Source organism: Cervus elaphus, chromosome 9 (genome assembly GCF_910594005.1).
Source record: "Cervus elaphus chromosome 9, mCerEla1.1, whole genome shotgun sequence".
Taxonomy (NCBI): Eukaryota; Metazoa; Chordata; class Mammalia; order Artiodactyla; family Cervidae; genus Cervus; species Cervus elaphus.
The window spans coordinates 100795265-100812430 of NC_057823.1; the positions used below are offsets into that span (position 1 = coordinate 100795265).

Genomic DNA, 17166 nt, shown 5'->3' on the forward strand with positions numbered 1-17166 from the left:
CTATTTCCCTTATCTGCTATTTTTAATTTCAGAAAGTCTAGATTAGATTCTTAAATTTGAACCTTGTAGCATAAAAAAAAAAAAAAAAACTAGAAGGGGTCAGACAGCTGAATGTAATTAAGCTTGATTGGCCAATTCAACAGCAAAAACAAGCCTGATAAGAGGTTTAGTGATTGTGCCAAGCAAGTAAGAAAGAATCAAATTACCTAGTAGTTGGAATGAAACCCTCGAATTTGGAAAACTAAAGACTGGTGATACAATAAACTCACAAGTGGGATGTCAACATCTATCAAGATATACTATAATGTACTCTCTTTGGGCCCAGTAAGATACAATATACTAGCTAGGAACGTCCTGGGAGGTGTATTCAACTACAAACAGTAAACTTACTCCGTATTGAATGAGGGACTACTGGACATTTCAGCATAGACACAGAGCTTCTGGGTCTCAGAATTCTGTGTTGGAATTTTCATGAAACTTTCATGTATCGTTCCATCAAATCCAGCATGCACATTGCTAGAACTTGCTTGGTGGCATTAGTGGTAAAGAACCTGCTTGCCAACGCACAAGACATAAGAGATGCAGGTTCAATCCCTACGTTGGGAAGATCCCCTGGAGGATGGCATGCAATCCACTCCAGTATTCTTGCCTGGAGAGCCCCATGGACAGAGGAGCCTGATGGGCTATGGTTCATAGGGTCGCAAAGAGTCAGACATAACTGTAGCAACTCAGTACACACAGTTGTCATGTGATAATTTTAGGTGGAACACTGAACATTTTTCTCTATCTTTACTCAGCTTTTATACATTTATTCTAATATAAACATTAGGATTGTATATTAGGGAAAATGTAACGTTTATCACACCCACCTAATTTGTTAGGACTAAGAGTGAAGATGATATTTAAGGTTAAAAAAAGGAATTTAGAGAAAAATATTTCATGTTTGATTGTTCATTCTATGAGAATTTTTATATTAAGCAGGTGGTCAGAGCTGACCTCTTGGGGAAGGTAAGATCTGAGGAGACTTGGAGAAGAAGGTGAGGGAGGGAGCTATATACATATCTGGGAAAGAGTGTTCCATGTGGTGGGAAGAGTTAAAAAAGAATCCTTAAAAGTAGGAGTGTCTGGTGTGTGAGGACCACAGAGGCCAAGTGGCTGGAGCTAAGAAAGGAGTCCAAAGAGATTACATGGGGCCTGATCAGAGAGGTGGTGACCGAAATTTAACATACAATCTGGGACCTGATTGGAGTGAAAGAGGACACACTTCTTTAATAATCATGTGCGTTGCGCATGCTAGGTCATTTCAGTCGTGTCTGACTCTTTGTGACCCCGTGGACTGTAGCCCACCAGGCTCCACTGTCCATGGGATTCTCCAGGCAAGAATACTGGAGTGGGTTGCCATGCCCTAAAACAGTATGGAGCTTCCTCAGAAAACTAGAAGTAGAACTACCATATGATCCAACAGTCTCACTTCTGGGCATATACCCAAACAAAATTATAATTCAAAACAATACATGCACCCTATGTGCATAGCAGCCAAAACGTGGAAGCAACTTAAATGTGAATAGAAAGATGCATGGATGAAGAAGACAGAGTAGACACATACACAATGGAATATTACTCAGCCATAAACAAGAATGGAATAATGCTATTTTCAGCCACATGGATGGATCTAGAGACTATCATACCAAGTGAAGTAAGTCAGGAGGAGAAAGACAAATACCATATCATATCACTTATATGCAGAATCTAAAATATGACACAAATGAACTTATGTGCAAAAATTTAAAAAAAGACTCACAGACATAGAGAACCACCCTGTGGTTGCCAAAGGGGAGGGGCGTGGGGCAGAGCTGCCTTGGGAGTTTGGGATTAGCAAATGCAAAGTATTATATACAGAAAGGATAAACAACAAGGTCTTATTGCATGGCACAGGGAGCTATATTCAATACCCTGTGATAAACCATAATGGAACGGAGTATGAAAAAGCATATATGTGTGTATAATGGAATCACTTTACTGCACAGCAGGAATTAACACATAGTAAATCAACTATACTTCAGTGAAGTAAATTTAAAAAATAAATTACACCAAACCAGCATACTTAAAGGAGGTCTATCCGAGGCAAACTAGAACATAGGTTTAGTCTACTTACAGGACAGCGTAAGGACTTTGGCTTTTACCCTGAGTAAAATGGAGAGCCACTGAAGATGTTTTTAAAGGATTCGCCTTGTTGCTATGTTAAGAACAGACTGCAGTGGAGCAGGAGTGAAAACAGACTGCAGGTGATAATTCAGGTGACATGAGGAAATAACCAAGTTTGGGGCCACCGTTTTAGCACACGTGGCAACATTAAATTCTCTTGGTGCAGGATAATTCTGTCGGGTGTCTAAAATAGGTGATGTCAGGATGAAGCATCATCCTGAGTTTGTTCCATACCCACCTACCTTTTATACCACTGGGCTGAGCAACAGAACTATAACGATTAAAACCATACACCTAAACTCGAGAATTTTGACTGGAGAGATGGAACATATATTTAAACGACACACACTGAACCCCCAAAGGTTATGATTTGGGAACACTCACAGCCTGATATTTTCCTCCTAAAGTTAGAGGAGGCAGGAGAAAGGACAGTCTAGACAGGCTTTAGCAGACGAACTGTCTCAAACAACGCATACCATTTCTCTTCTGAAGCTTCTGATAAAACCCCCAGAGAAAGTGTGTCTAGTTTTAAAAGCTTAAAGAAATCTTCCTGGGTGATTCCAATATCAGCCCTTAGCTTGAGACCCACTTGACATAGTGATAACGTACTGAATTACAGGATTTTCTTTGGGGGCCCTGTGTTCCTCACTACAGAATGAAAAATCAGTGTATAGTTATACCTCACTGTGAAGTATTAAATATGGGAAAACTGGGGGCAAGTAAATAATAAAGTGGCAAATAAAGTGGGTTGGGTAAAAATCTCAATTGTATAAGAAAATGTAACCAGATAGAGAGACAGATTATGGGTGGGTAGATAGATGGATGACAGATAGGTGATTGATAGACTGCATATCTAGGCAGATGATGTCTATGTACTAGTCAGGCTACAACAAGTTGCCACAAATTGAGTGGCTTCAGCAACATTTATTTTCTCACTGTTCTGGAGGCCAGAAGTCTAGGATCAGGGAGACTTCAGGGCTGGTTTCTGGGGAGACCTTTCTCCCTTGCTTCCACACAGCTGTCTTCTCACTGGGTCCTCACACAGCATCCTCTCTGTGTAAGAAGAGAGATCTCTCTTAATATCTCTTCCTCTTCTTAGAAGGACACTAGTCTTTCAGATTAGAACCCCATCCTGTGACTTCACTTAACCTTAATTACTCCACTAAAGTCCTTCCCTCTGAATACTGTCACGTTGGGGGTTAAAGGTTCAACAAATGAATTTTGAGGGAACACAGTACAGTCAATAACAAGATACCTCTATTAATGTCTATATACCTCTCTACATCTACAAACCTAAATCTATAAACCTGTCTACTGAATTGCTAGATACAGGTAATCCACTAGGGAATAAGTGCTTTGAACTGCTAGGCCTAAGCTAATTGTTGCAGCTCTTCTGATAGGTAGCAAGCCTGTCACTTCGAGAGGGAATTGATTTCACTTTGACTGCTTTTAATTAACACAAACCCAAAAGAAATAAATCTTGTGCGTGTGCTTGTCCAAGAGCTAATTTTGGGAAAAGAGCTCTGACTCAGAATGTATGCCAAGTTATATAGCCTGACTGCACTTCAGCAGGGAGTTTCGGGCAAAAGCTTCATCTCAGAGTCTTTTCAGTTCTAGACACGTGTGTGGAGCCTAATAAATGCACTAGCATTTATTACTGGTAAAAGTAAATGTTTATCTCCTCATCTTCCTCCAGCATAAGATGACAATTTCGGTGACCTCTGTCCTAACCACCAAACCCTGTTCCCCATTGCTATGCAGTGTGATTGTACAGTTCACCACCTTTTTCCCAATTTGAGTCTTAGTTCTCACTTTAATTAGTTTTTGTTTTACTAGAATGAACTGAACTTGCGACCTTTAAGCTCTCATTTTAAATTGATCTAAAGCTTTTTGCATTATACATGCTATTTCTCTTTATTTCTTCAAATGAATCTTACAAACTGAATATTATCTGCATACTTAAAGGAAGAATTTTCAGGGCCTCTCTTGGAAGTTCTTCTGTCTTGCAGATAGCAGTGATTCTAAAGTGTGTTCACGATAAATCTTTCCTTGAAAGGAATTTAGAGAATGTTCAAGTTGGCATGCATGTTAAATTCTTCATTTTATAATGGAAGAAACTGTGGTGAGTAGAGATTCTACGGTCTGTTCAAAATTATTCAGTTAATTAACGTCAGAGCAAAAATCAGAAACCAGGGAACTTAATTCCCAATCAAAACAATGTTAAATTAAGAAGAGGGTCATACTGAAAATTTTGAATCTCATGTTTTAAGAGACACTCATTTCCTAGATTAGAAATCTAGAGACCAATGTTTCATCGTCCCCATTAATAGGCTTCCACTGAGAAGTATGTTCTTTTGCTATCTCTCTTTTATCTGCAAAATGAAATAAACAGTCTTTTCAGCCACCTTAAAGGCATACAGAAATTCACAGTATAAGTATTATGTTCTTTGGTATGCATCTCCCAAGAGCAGAGTTGATAAACACAATCTATATTACATTTTTTAAATGGAATGCACTGCCAAACATAGAAAGTCGTTCATACAAAGAGCAATGTATAACCTGTCAAGAAATGATATCCCAACCAAATAAAAGCCAATTCACAAATAAACATTTCTAGAAATTGAAGTTTCAGTGGGTTTAAGTCTTCAACTGTGTGACCTGATTACTGTAATGAGTAACATAGAAAGCATGCTGATGGCAATGACAAAAACTAACATTAACGTGGTATAATATGCCAGGCACATTTTCAAGCATTTTACATTCTTCCAGCCCTCCGAAAAGCCAAATCATACAAGCATCATTATTATCATGTTTAAAAAACTTCTTTCATAAATGGCTTGGCTGTGTGTGAGTGGGTGGGGAAGCGGGGTGTTTTAAAAATCAGTGTAAAAGAGAGATGCTCCAAGCGGTAGTTTCGGTGAGGAAACCTATCTTTTGTATGTGAATAATAGGGACGCTTGGCTACGTGGGAAGGAAATTCAGCTCCAATCAGCTTAGTGAAAATGCTGTCCGCAGCATTTAGTCTCTGTATTTTGCACAGCTAGCCTTTGTGGTGGTTCTTGCTGGAGGGCTGGAGAGATTCAGGCCCGACTCCAGGCTTAGCTCTCATCGCTTTAGGAATCACACCCGGAGGAGAACTTTTCGTTTCACTCATCAAAGTCATAGTACTGAGTTGGAGTCTCACTGAACACATGCCTATCAAACTGGGCCCATACCCGTGGCCGTGGAGCTAGAATATGATTCCCTGGAACTCTGCCATGCCCATTCCTATCACCCTCCAAAGAAAGGTTAGTGTGTATCACTAGATGAAGGGAGAATGATACCAGGAAAGCAAACCTCAAAGCTGCCCACCACAGCATAGAAACAGGAGTACAAATAAGCAAAGGGAGATAGAAATCATAGATACGGGTGCAGGAACTCCAGTAAGAAAGTCAGCTTGAGATGGTACAGAAAGCATACAGAAGGAAAAAGAAAAATTAGAGTACAATATAAGGGATGTTCTTATCATTCATGGATATTAAAAATCACAGTGGGCTTTAAGAGAAATCCGGCGATGGGCTTTGCTGTCATTCCTGGTTGCTACTGAAAGTCAAAGAATATATTTGATTGGGTTCTGCATTAAATAAGCTAATAGAATGTACCATCAGCTCCCAAATTCAACCCAATCCAACAACCAAACTATTTTTGAAGCCCTGTGTTAGACGTTCACTGACTGATTAGAAAGACAGGCACAGAGCCAATTACAACTCAGAAGAGACTATGATAAGTACTATAACAGAATACGGATAAAGCTCTTTGATGGCAGAATCTAGAGAGGTTATTGAAGAGGGACAGAAAGTCACAGGGGAAGACACCATGGAAGAAGGCCTTGAAATATGGAGGCATCTTGATGTGAGAGATCACGGGGACTGTGTTAATGGAAGGAGAAAAAGGCAAAGAGGGTAAAAGAAGTGTCTAGTGGTTTGTGAGTAAAACAGTATAAAAGGAGGGGAGTATATAATGTAGTTGTTGACTAGAGTATGGATGTTACACTGGGGGGCGTGGCTAAAACTCTTCATGCACAGAGGGCCAGTTGCAGAAGACCTTCAAGTATCTCAGTGTCTAGGTGGTGCGGAGTGGCCCGAGCTATCCTATGAAAACAATGTTCCAGCAGTAAAGGTGTAAAAGATAGACCCCCGGGAACAAGCCAGAGGCAAGGAATCCCACTGAGAGGTTATGGCCAAATTCTGAGTGTAACAGTAGGGGAAAGGAGGGAAGTGATAAAGGAAAGAAATGGAAGCAAGAAGTATTTCAGAGTAGAATCAATAGGGCTTGTCAGTAATCGGTTGTGAGAACTGAAAGAGGAAGAAATAAAAAAAAAAAACATTTTCAAGATTTGGAATTTAGGAGGATGGTGACACTGTTAACGAAGCTGGGTACCACAGAAGGGAACCGGGTTTGTATATGTGTGTCTGCGTTGTGTGTGTGTTAGTGGAGTGGGATGGGGGTACGGACAAAGAAAGAATGATGTCACAGCAGAGAGGAAATAAATGATGATGGGAAGTTTAATGATGCATTTAAAAAAGACAACCTTCTACTAGATGTGAATGTTAAGATACAATTCATAGTATATTTAGACGTTTTCTAATGTTATTTATGTCTTCTCATCACTAGCTCTGAATTGGGTCATATAAAATGAAAGTTTTAAAGTTTTAAGCATATCAATTAAATCTGCTTGCATTTCCCTGACCATACCTTTTAAATGATCCATCTAGACTTGCTGCTTTTCTGCATTAAATAAGCCTAAGCTTTTAAAGGGGCTTCCCTTGTAGCTCAGTCGTTAAAGAGTCTGCCTGCAGTGCAGGAGACCCGAGTTCAAGCCCTGGGTTGAGAAGATCCTCTGGAGAAGGAAATGGCAACCCACTCCAGTGTCCTTGCCTGGAAAATCTCTTGGACAGAGGAGCCTGGTGCGCTGCAATCCACAGGGTCGCAAAGAGTCTGGCACGACTGAGCGAAAAGAGCTAAGCTTTTAAAATTCAATTCTATAATCCGCAGAAAGTTTAATTCATTTCCTTTTATTTCCAAAAAAACAGATCCTTCACTTGTCCAGCATCTACCTTCTTTTCTCTAAAGACAGCGGAGAAGTAAATATTTAGTGAATATGCCCTTATCCTCTGACCTGGGCTCTCTAGTCTGCTTTTAAAACACCCTGCAATTTCTTTCATCTTAAGACTAGCCAGGAGGAGAGAAATAAGTTGGACGTGATTGCTTGAAATCAAACATTTTTGAAAAATGTCAAGCACTGGTTTTTGAGTGAGATTCTAGCTGGACAGGAAAGGGCAGCTAATGGCCTGACCACAGCGTTCTTGAGGGATGGTTTCAGTGAGCACAGTGCCCTAGCAAATCTTTTTTCTTTGGCCTCTGTGTTCTCAAATCAGGAATATTCCCTGACGAGTTCATCCCAGATTTAACATGATAAACAGCATGCACTGAGAAGAGAATGCATCGGGGAGCCTGAAGTGACTCTAGCTTAACTATCAAAGCTAGAAATGCTCATTAAAGCTGTATCTTCCTTCCCCTAATTCAAGATGTCGGGGTATTAACTGCAGACTCTCAGTGAGTGGGAATACAGCTGCAAAGACAAATCAACCAAAAAAAAGGAAAAAGGGAGCTGGGAATAAGGGAGAATATGGGATAAATGGTCAAATAAAGATGCTCTTAAAGATATTCACACTTATAAAAAATTATTCCACATGTTGCAGATCTTGCCTTCTCAAACAACTCTTCCTTTTTCATTTCATGAAGTTCTATGTTTTTTTTCCCCACTTCTAATATGACTTTAAGTTAAGTCCTAATGAAGTTTACCAATATCCATAAAAGTCTAAGGAACACACAAAGGAATGTCTACCACCCCCAACCCCTTTTCCTTTGAGATGGTATCAAGTCTAAACGGGATGGCGCCTAGAACTTGAGCCATCATCTCCTCTCTACTGTTAAGGGTGCTAGTCAAAGACACAGTCAGATGGCAGGGCAGACGCTGGGGGAGCTAGGATTCTTGCAGATTCCATTTAATTGTTGAATTAACCAATGTAGATGCCACTGTGAAAATTTTTATACTTAATGCTTCAGCATAAACATTGCGATATTATGTAAGTGTAACTTGGGCTGAGCTCCAAGCATTCTCATCACAGATTCCTCGTCCAGGACCAGTCAATGGACGCAGGCACACAGGAGCAGTTCCTGGCACTTGTATCCGGAAATCTAAATTCCAGAAGGGCTCTTACAAGAACTTCTGTTAGCTCTGTCTTCCTCAGTAACCTACACTAGGCTAATTAACATACTGAATGTCAGAAAAGGGCTTTTAGTGATAAAAATAGCAGCCTGTTGACAAGCATGATGCATGTTAAAATTGGGCTCTCACTGGTGAAATTAAAAATATTTAAAGTTATATGGACTTGCTAAAATTATTTTAGCAATCTTTCCTTTCATGAAGAGAGAATAAGAATCTAGTAAGATTAGAAGCCTATACTCCTTGGGACTTTGCCCCCGGCTAAATTTCTAAGCAAGCTAGTCTCTGGGCTTCCCAGGTAGCTCAGTGGTAAAGAATCTGCCTGCCAAGCAGGAGACGCGGGTTCGATCCCTGGGTCAGGAAGATCCCCTGGAGAAGGAAATGGCAACCCACTCCAGTATTCTTGCCTGGAGAATTCCATGGACAGAGGAGCCTGGTGGGCCACAGTTCATGGAGTTGCAAGAGTCAGACCTGATTTAGTGACTAAACAACAGCATGCAACCAGTTGTAAGGATGGCAGAATCTTATCTCAGGAATTAGATATTGCCTTCCGGCAATTCTCTCAGACAAGACGGTGGGCTGAGGTGTTAAAGGGGTGGGAGGGGGACTTATCCAAGCGTGAACAACAGATTATGTGAACCCCTTTCTTTCAGTTGCTCACTAATAAATGTTTAACCCTGTAAATATCTGTAGGAGTGTCGGTGTATTTAGGTTAATTTTCAGCACCACTCATCCTTGGGGATACTTGTTTTCATTTATAATGTATTTTATTTATTGTATAAACCAGCTGACTCAGGATTTCCTACCTCTTGCTACTGATAGCATCCTAGCCTGTGTACTTTATCAGCAGCACCAGTTGATTCCAGTTATCTCTGGGACTTAGGTGGTAATTTGAGGGGCATGTGTTATAGAAAAGGCTTTTTAACTCAAAAAAAATGTATTATAGGAGAAAAAGTGATACATCTGATAATCAAGAGATAAAGTTCGAGACCCTATCACATGATAGTCTTGGATATGGCATCCAACTTCTTAGAGCCGAAGAGGAAGCTGAAATAGACACCCAAAGTAGAAAATGAGAAAGGATAAGAGAGACAGCCTGGGTTTAAACCTAGCTTTATCACTTACTAGCTCTGTGAGCCTTCTTATGCCTCAATTTCCTTATCTATACAATGGGATAGCACTTATTTATAGAGTAGTTACGATACTTAAATAAGACATGTTCAACCCTTAGTAAAATAGTCACCTCATTCTTCTTTTTCCTAAAATTTTGCAGTTTTATTTTCAATGTTGTACGATTCAAAGAAAACATTAGTGAAGAGAGATAAAACTCGTCTGTTCTAAATACAGTATCAATTGCTTGTGTTAGGCAAGGCCATTCACTCCTTTATACAGTCAAACTTTTATTGAGTGCCGACTGTAAACAGGCACTGGGCTAAACCCAGTGGATATCTCTGAGGAGTTCTCAGTTCTATAGACAAACCGGGAATGTTTATCATTTCCCAAAAGTGAAATTTCTGCTCCCCAGGTATCCTCAACTTTCCCAATAGTTCTCTCTCAAAACTGGACTTTGGTGCAAATGTGTGTCCAACTTTGGATCCCTCACTCGATGTGGAAATGGACATTCATCAGTTTGCCAGTGGTGAAGGAATGATAAATGTGACTAGTGAAAAGCCTGCAGAGACTCAAGGGAACAGGGAATCATTGCAATCACAAAGGATTTGGGTGCTATTGCCCCCAATCACAGTTACTTCAATTCAGTTCAGTTCAGTTGCTCAGTCCTGTCTGACTTTTTGCGACCCCATGGACTGCAGCACGCCAAGCCTCCCTGTCCATCACCAACTCCTGGAGTTTACTCAAACCCATGTCCATTGAGTCAGTGATGCCATCCAACCATCTCATCCTCTTCTCCTCCTGTCCTCAATCTTTCCCAGCATCAGGGTCTTTTCTAATAAGTCAGTTCTTTGCATCATTTTTGGCCAAAGTATTAGAGCATCGGTCCTTCCAATAAATATTCAGGACTGATTTCCTTTAGGATGGACTGGTTGAATCTCCTTGCAGTCCAAGGGACTCTCAAGGGTCTCCTCCAACATAGTTACTTGTAATCTGACAAAGCCAAGTAGCGAGACCTCCTACACGGATGAAATGAAGTAACAAACAAGGATCTAGGACAAACTACTTCTTTAAAATTAGTGACTCTTGCTTCCTCTCTTCTTCAGAGGGCTCAGTTAAAATTTGCTTCTTGGCCAAGAAAGGCAATATTTCCCCCTCTAATCATGAAAACACTGCTTATACTTTTAATCAGATGCATCTACTGTGAGTGAGAGCCCCATGAGTTTTGGCAACCTGAGTAAAGGCCACATGTGTTTGGAGCCCACGGTACGGCACACACTTGAAACACCATCTGTAGGCAGCTTCTTCCGCTCCAGCTTGTCAGGACGAGTGGCAAGAGAGATTCATGAGCTGAGACGCTTCGTTAGGTGGCAGGGACACCGCCAGTATGAGTGAACATCTGTATCAGCTGAACTTGGTAAACATTTAACAGTCCACTGAGTCTAGACACATATCCAAGTAAGAATACCAGAGTCCTGAAAGCAAAACCTGTGCCTCTAAAACTCCTAGCTGATGTCTCCCTGTCTTGGCACTCACTAAAAGCACTAGGGTCACTAGTGTGTAAATTTCAAATCTGTGAGCGCATCTTGAAGGTGATCCTTAGATCTTTCCATTGTCGGTGTCTGAAGGGGAAGGTGAGAAGGTGAGAATCCGTGAGCCTTATCTTCACCCTCATCATTTGCCATCTTTTTCCATGGTGAGAAAACAATGAATTTTCTCGGCGCGGACAGCATTTAGAAATCTTCCCCTGAAACAATCTCAAAAGAAAAAGTGTATATGGTAGGAGGCTTTTTGACCAAAAATTTAAACTTTTTAATCTCAAAATCCTCTACTTCTGCACAAATTGAAACAGGCTGATCTCTCAGTGTGATTCCTGAGTTTAGGTTTGTTAAGAAAGCTGGCTGAAGAATTAAAAAAAAAAAATTGTGCATGTATCCAGGATAAATTGGACACGTAGAATGGTAGCCAGCCAATGAATCTATGTGGACTTATCCATGAGGCATACTGAGGCATCAGTTAATGATGGTTTCTGGGGAAAGGGAGTCAGGAAGGGCCAGAGTCCATGGTTCAAAGAGTAACCGGTGCTTTAAACCATGGTTGCCAAAGTATCAGAGTGAACTCTGGGTCCAGCCAGACCAGAACTAACTCCTAACAGACTCCTGATATAAAAGACAGGAGTTTCCCAGCTGTGAGTGGCAATTCTGGTTGAAAGATCTGAACTAGTTACCATAGATAGACACAGGAAGAAAGGAGCATTCAGAGATAACCAAGACACCCAGTCTCCAAATAACTGAGTGAGCTGGTGTTATAGCTCTCTTCCCGGTAACTATTTGTAATGCAGACAGAGCACCTAATGAGTTAAGTATGTCACAGTGGAGATTGAGAAGAAATCTGCAATATGGTGATCAGGTGATTAGGAACTCATCTCAGGGACCCCGTGTACAGAAGCAAGATAAATTTCAAACCCCCACTTGTGGGAGGCAGAAGCTTCTTATTGTAGGTATTGGCAAGTTTGGGCAGGATTGGCCCAGGGACTAGGTGTTTTGAACCTGTCTGCACCCCTCAATGAGTGCTGGTAAGCAAGATCTGGAGAGGGAACAACCACCGTTTGGCAGGGCTTTTTTCCTGGACTTCTCCACACTCCACACCGGCAAGCACACTGCCCTTGGCCTAAGTCTTTCTTTGTCTCCGCCTTCTTGGTACTCGGCCACCACCCTACCGGTCCAAATGTATTACATTTTTCACTTTGAGCTTCCTGACTGCGTCTATCCCCACCTGAGGGAACTGTCCTTAAAGTTATCCGTCATTCTAATTCCAGATCTCAGCCCATAATTATACTGACCCCACTCTCAGCAAGCATCTAATAACCAGTGTAATCAGTGAACTCACACAATTATCAGTAAATAAGAATAGTTAGGGTGAGGCCTTGCTGTAAGATGGCACAATCAACATTTTGTTCTCAAGTAATTAGAGAAGAATAAAAAAATCTAGAGATAATACAGTGGATTGAATAATATCTCCATGAGTCATTGGCCTGCCTCTAAAAATAACTTGCAAAAATAAGTTCTGAGCTCTATAAATGTTTATCTATTTAGCAAATACTTGAAAAAACATCAGAAACTTTGAGGATGAGGTCAACTCTTTGTGTATCTCTTTCCAGTTCCACGTGATCTGTTGATGATTCAACGTGCTAAACAGGGTGAGTTACTAAAAAAAATAATAATATATTGGTTTTAGCTTGTGGTTTGTTCACACCCACTCCTAAAAAGGAGAACGTGGCATTCCTAAAAGAATCTCTCAACATGAGAGATTATGTCGATTAACTCCTAAGAAAAGGAGGTTGAGAAGAAGCTACAAAGAGAAACATATGGGTAGGAGGTTTTGGGGGGTTTAGGGAAGACACAGAAATTGCACTCAGAGTATCTGGCACAGCCCCGAAGCATGAGTTGGTACCCCGCTTACTCCCCCAGGAGAGCGGCACACCACCCTGAAACTGACAACCTGACCACAGACGCATCACATGGGCAAGCAGGACAGGTGAAGAGTCACAGTGGTGGGGTCCCTGAGTCCAATAGGGAGCAAAGCTGAGAACACCCCCTCTTCTCTGCTGGACTGCTTCGCACTGTCTCGCTTCAGCATTGTCTTGAAGGAAAAGGAGTCACATTCATGACCAAGACTGAATTTCTAGCCATCTCTGAAGAAAACAAAGGGTTGTAAAAGACGTTCCAACCAAGTTTTGAGGATGGTAAGATTTATACGCACTGCCCATGTTATAGACTAAAAGGATCTTCCAACTTTGTGTGTGTATAAGGACACAAATGAACTATCCTGAAAGACTGGTCAAAGACCTGGAGGAAAAGAGTTAAGAAATGTAGGGGGTGGAATATTACTCAGCCATTAAAAAGAATGCATTTGAATCAGTTCTAATGAGGTGGATGAAACTGGAGCCTATCATACAGAGTGAAGTAAGTCAGAAAGGAAAACACCAATACAGTATACTAACACATATATATGGAATTTAGAAAGATGGTAATGATGACCCTATATTCGAGACAGCAAAACAGACACAGATGTAAAGAACAGTCTTTTGGACTCTGTGGGAGAAGGCAAGGGAGGGATGATTTGAGAGGGTAGCACTGAAACGTGTATATTATCATATGTGAAGCGGATCACCAGTCCAGGTTCAATGCATGAGACAGGGTGATCAGGGCTGGTGCACTGGGATGACCCTGAGGGATGGGATGGGGAGGGAGGTGGGAGGGGGTTGAGGATGGGGAACACATGTACACCCATGGCTGACTCAAGTCAGTGTATGGCAAAAACCACTACAATATTGTAAAGTAATTAGCCTCCAATTAAAATAAATAAATTTTTTTTAAAGAAATGCAGGGGAATGCCTTCTCCATGATGCCCTGGCAGCTTTACAAAGATCCACAGGAGGCTTCAGAGTCCTGGAAAGAGGACTTGAGATTCACCCAGAAGGGTATGAATCGGGGGGCTGATGATGTGTTACTTCAGGCATCTTCTACCCCACTTTCTGTCTCCTCCAGAAGGTTGTCAGGATACAGGGTCTCGTTGCTCCTGATAAAGTATGAGAGTTTCGGCTTCGGCTTCTTCAGGTTACGACACAGCCCGTCTGCTTACCTAGCTGCAGTCCAGATGGGCTGCCCAGTGAAGAGGTACCCGTGACCTCCTGCTCGCTGTGTGGGAACAGGCCTGGCAGCTGGCATCTGTACCACTCTTCCTTCCCCTCTCCGTGGAAGCAATAAATTCTCTAAAGCTAAAAGTGGCTTGCTGTCTAAGCAGTGTCAGATCGGTCAGGTCTCGGCCCTGGCCTTGTTGTGTCATCTGTGGTTGACCAGAATGGGGAAGAAAAACTGGAAAGCAGGACCAAAGTTTAGAAAAGGAGCATGGAAAGCTATGCGAGAAATTCACCCTATGGGAAAGTTCTTAGCAGCAGTAGGAAAAATGCAGTAAAGGAAATGGCTCTTGTTTTTGACTCCCACTGCGTCTACCCTCCTGAAATGTGTAAGCCATCCCTGGCGAAGTGGAAACAGTAGCGTGGTCTCTCAAGTGGGCTCAAGTGGGGAATCACGCCTGGATTCAGGAAGCGCCAGCAATAACCAGGACTAGAGGTCCTGACGTCCGCCTGCAAGCATCCTGGGTGTTCTCCCTGTGGCTTAACTTTTTCAATATTGCTTTTTCTGTTTTAATGTTCAATGCAATAAGATAGAAACACACTTTGTTAAAAGCAGATGCTTTTTGTTTTCTTGTTCTTATATTCCAACGGACAAAATGAAGGTTCAGATGACGACAGGAAAAGGCTTTAAAAGCCTGGGAAGAATACAAGTTCCTAAAACTGTACTTCTCACTTGCCCACATAAAAAGAGTCAAACCTCAAGAAGTGCCTTGGATTTGTTTTTAATATTCTCTCTGCAGAAAATGCAAAACCATAGAGGAGGCGTAATCACAGTGAGAGGGCACTGCTATAATTGACATACTATTAATATTTGCTAAACTCATAAAACATGCCAGACTTTGTGTTATGTGCTTTACTAAAAAACAAAATCAAAAACAAAACAACAAAAAAACACAAGCAAAAATCTTATTTAATCCTTATGACAGTTTTGTGGGATAGTTGCTAGTAGACCCTCTTACCACATTCTTTCGCATCTATTCAGTTTAGCTGGTGGCAGAGATTTAAAGAAGAACGTGGGAAAATTAGACAGAGAAAAACCCCAGAATACACACACACACACACACACACATTCAATATACATAAATATACATATATTTTGGCATTTGACTTATCTCAAGGAATAAGATATAAGAGAAGTATACATACTTTCCTAGAGGAAGTGTAAATGCATACTTTTCCATATGAAGTGGCATTCTCTCCTCTGGGGTATATTCCCATATGCTTTTACATACTGAGTGACTAATAGTGAACTTCCTTTGCACTTTCATTATTCCTTTAGAAAGACTAAGTTGTTGCCACCACTCGGTACAGATTTGTGGCCAGGTTGCTCTCACCTACACTGAGAAACAAACTAACAGTAACTCTTAATCCAGAAGTCAGCACCGCTTCTGTATAGACCACCCCATTCCCCAGCCCGCCAGCAACAGTGGCTGATAGATGCTACTATGAAGTGAGTGGAAGCAAAAAGGAAATGAAGCCAAACAAGCAAAGCCTGTGGACACGAATTTTTCCAACCTGCCTTTGGCCCCCTAACCTCCTTTAAATGCTCTGACATAACAACTGAGTGATAAAATATCACATTTGCTATCAAGTTGTTACAAATTTTCTTTGGTTTTAAATCAAATGTCTCAGACAGAAAAGCACAGAATAGTCAATCATTCATTCATGCGCTAGCAAATATATCTTGAGCTCTTATTATATTCCAGGCTCAGCCAATTAAAAAAAAAAAAAAGAAGAAGAAGAAAGAAAGAAACAAAACACTAGGAACTATTGCTGAGTTTGGATTGTTGGCAATAGGGGCAAGGCCACCTTAAGAACCCTAAGAAATGAGAAGATATCCCCAGAAAGCTTAAGTCTCTGCTTTCAAATCCACTGAATGCATAAGAAAACTACTACGGCTCTAGAAGGAAAACTTCATGTGCTATGTTCTTAGTGGAAATTCCTCCACCTTCTATTTGTCACTGGGTATAGGAAAGGCAATATAACTTCATCGATGAATCAGCTGGCTAGAGCACTTAAATATTCTTAGTGTGGCCAAAGGACATCAGATGAATACATTGCTGCTATTCCAAATAATTGCCAAATGTGGTAATATTCCAGATTTCCCAAGTGAAGAGAATGCACAGTTCTTCAGTATACTGATAATAAAAGTGCCAAAACAAACGTGTTGGTTTATTAGTCATTTTTTAATGTGCAAGTCATTGTACAGAGCTTTGCTTTCAATCCTAACTCATATAAAGAAGGAATGGTATCTTCCGACCCTATACAATAAAGGTAAAACACATTTTCACTCGGGGACTCTATTTCGTTATCTGTGTCTTTACTGAGCTGCCTGGGCAGCCTTGTGAAAATGAGTAAGACCAGAACTACCTTACATATATGACTCCAGAAACACAGGCCCATGAAGAGGTCACTTACACATGTGGAAACAGAGACATTCAAAACACAAGTTATCATCAGAGCAACCAATCAGAGCAATAATCATTAAGTGAAGGTGACTTGGCCCTCAGGGGCTAATGAGTTTGAAACCACACACACTTTGGTGCACTCACACATGTACCTAGAATTATTGCCATTTTTCAACATATAGCTTAAAACACAAATTACTACTCTCTACTCTGATACTCAAGTTTTTATGTTATATATATTTCTATTGCCTAACTTCAGCACTTAAGAACTGAGAAGTAATAGGGAGATTTGGCTTCTTTGTCTTTTTTCTTATTTAGAAGTAGGAGGGAAAAAACATAGTTCTATTTTATTTTTAATCTTGAAAATAAAGTTCAGTTCAGTTGCTCAGTCGTGTCCGATTCTTTGTGACCCCATGGACTGCAGCATGCCAGGCTTCCCTGTCCATCACCAACTCCCGGAGTTTGCTCAAACTCAT

The 17166-nt window shown here is 41.0% G+C and overlaps 1 long non-coding RNA gene across 1 annotated transcript; it reads left to right on the forward strand.

The window, feature by feature from the left end:
• Nucleotides 1-596: 596 nt before the first annotated feature.
• Nucleotides 597-14700, forward strand: LOC122699878. Its single transcript, XR_006342698.1, has 3 exons — nt 597-740; nt 1990-1996; nt 14691-14700. It is a non-coding gene; the product is annotated as an uncharacterized LOC122699878 (long non-coding RNA).
• The last annotated feature ends 2466 nt before the right edge of the window (nt 14701-17166 follow it).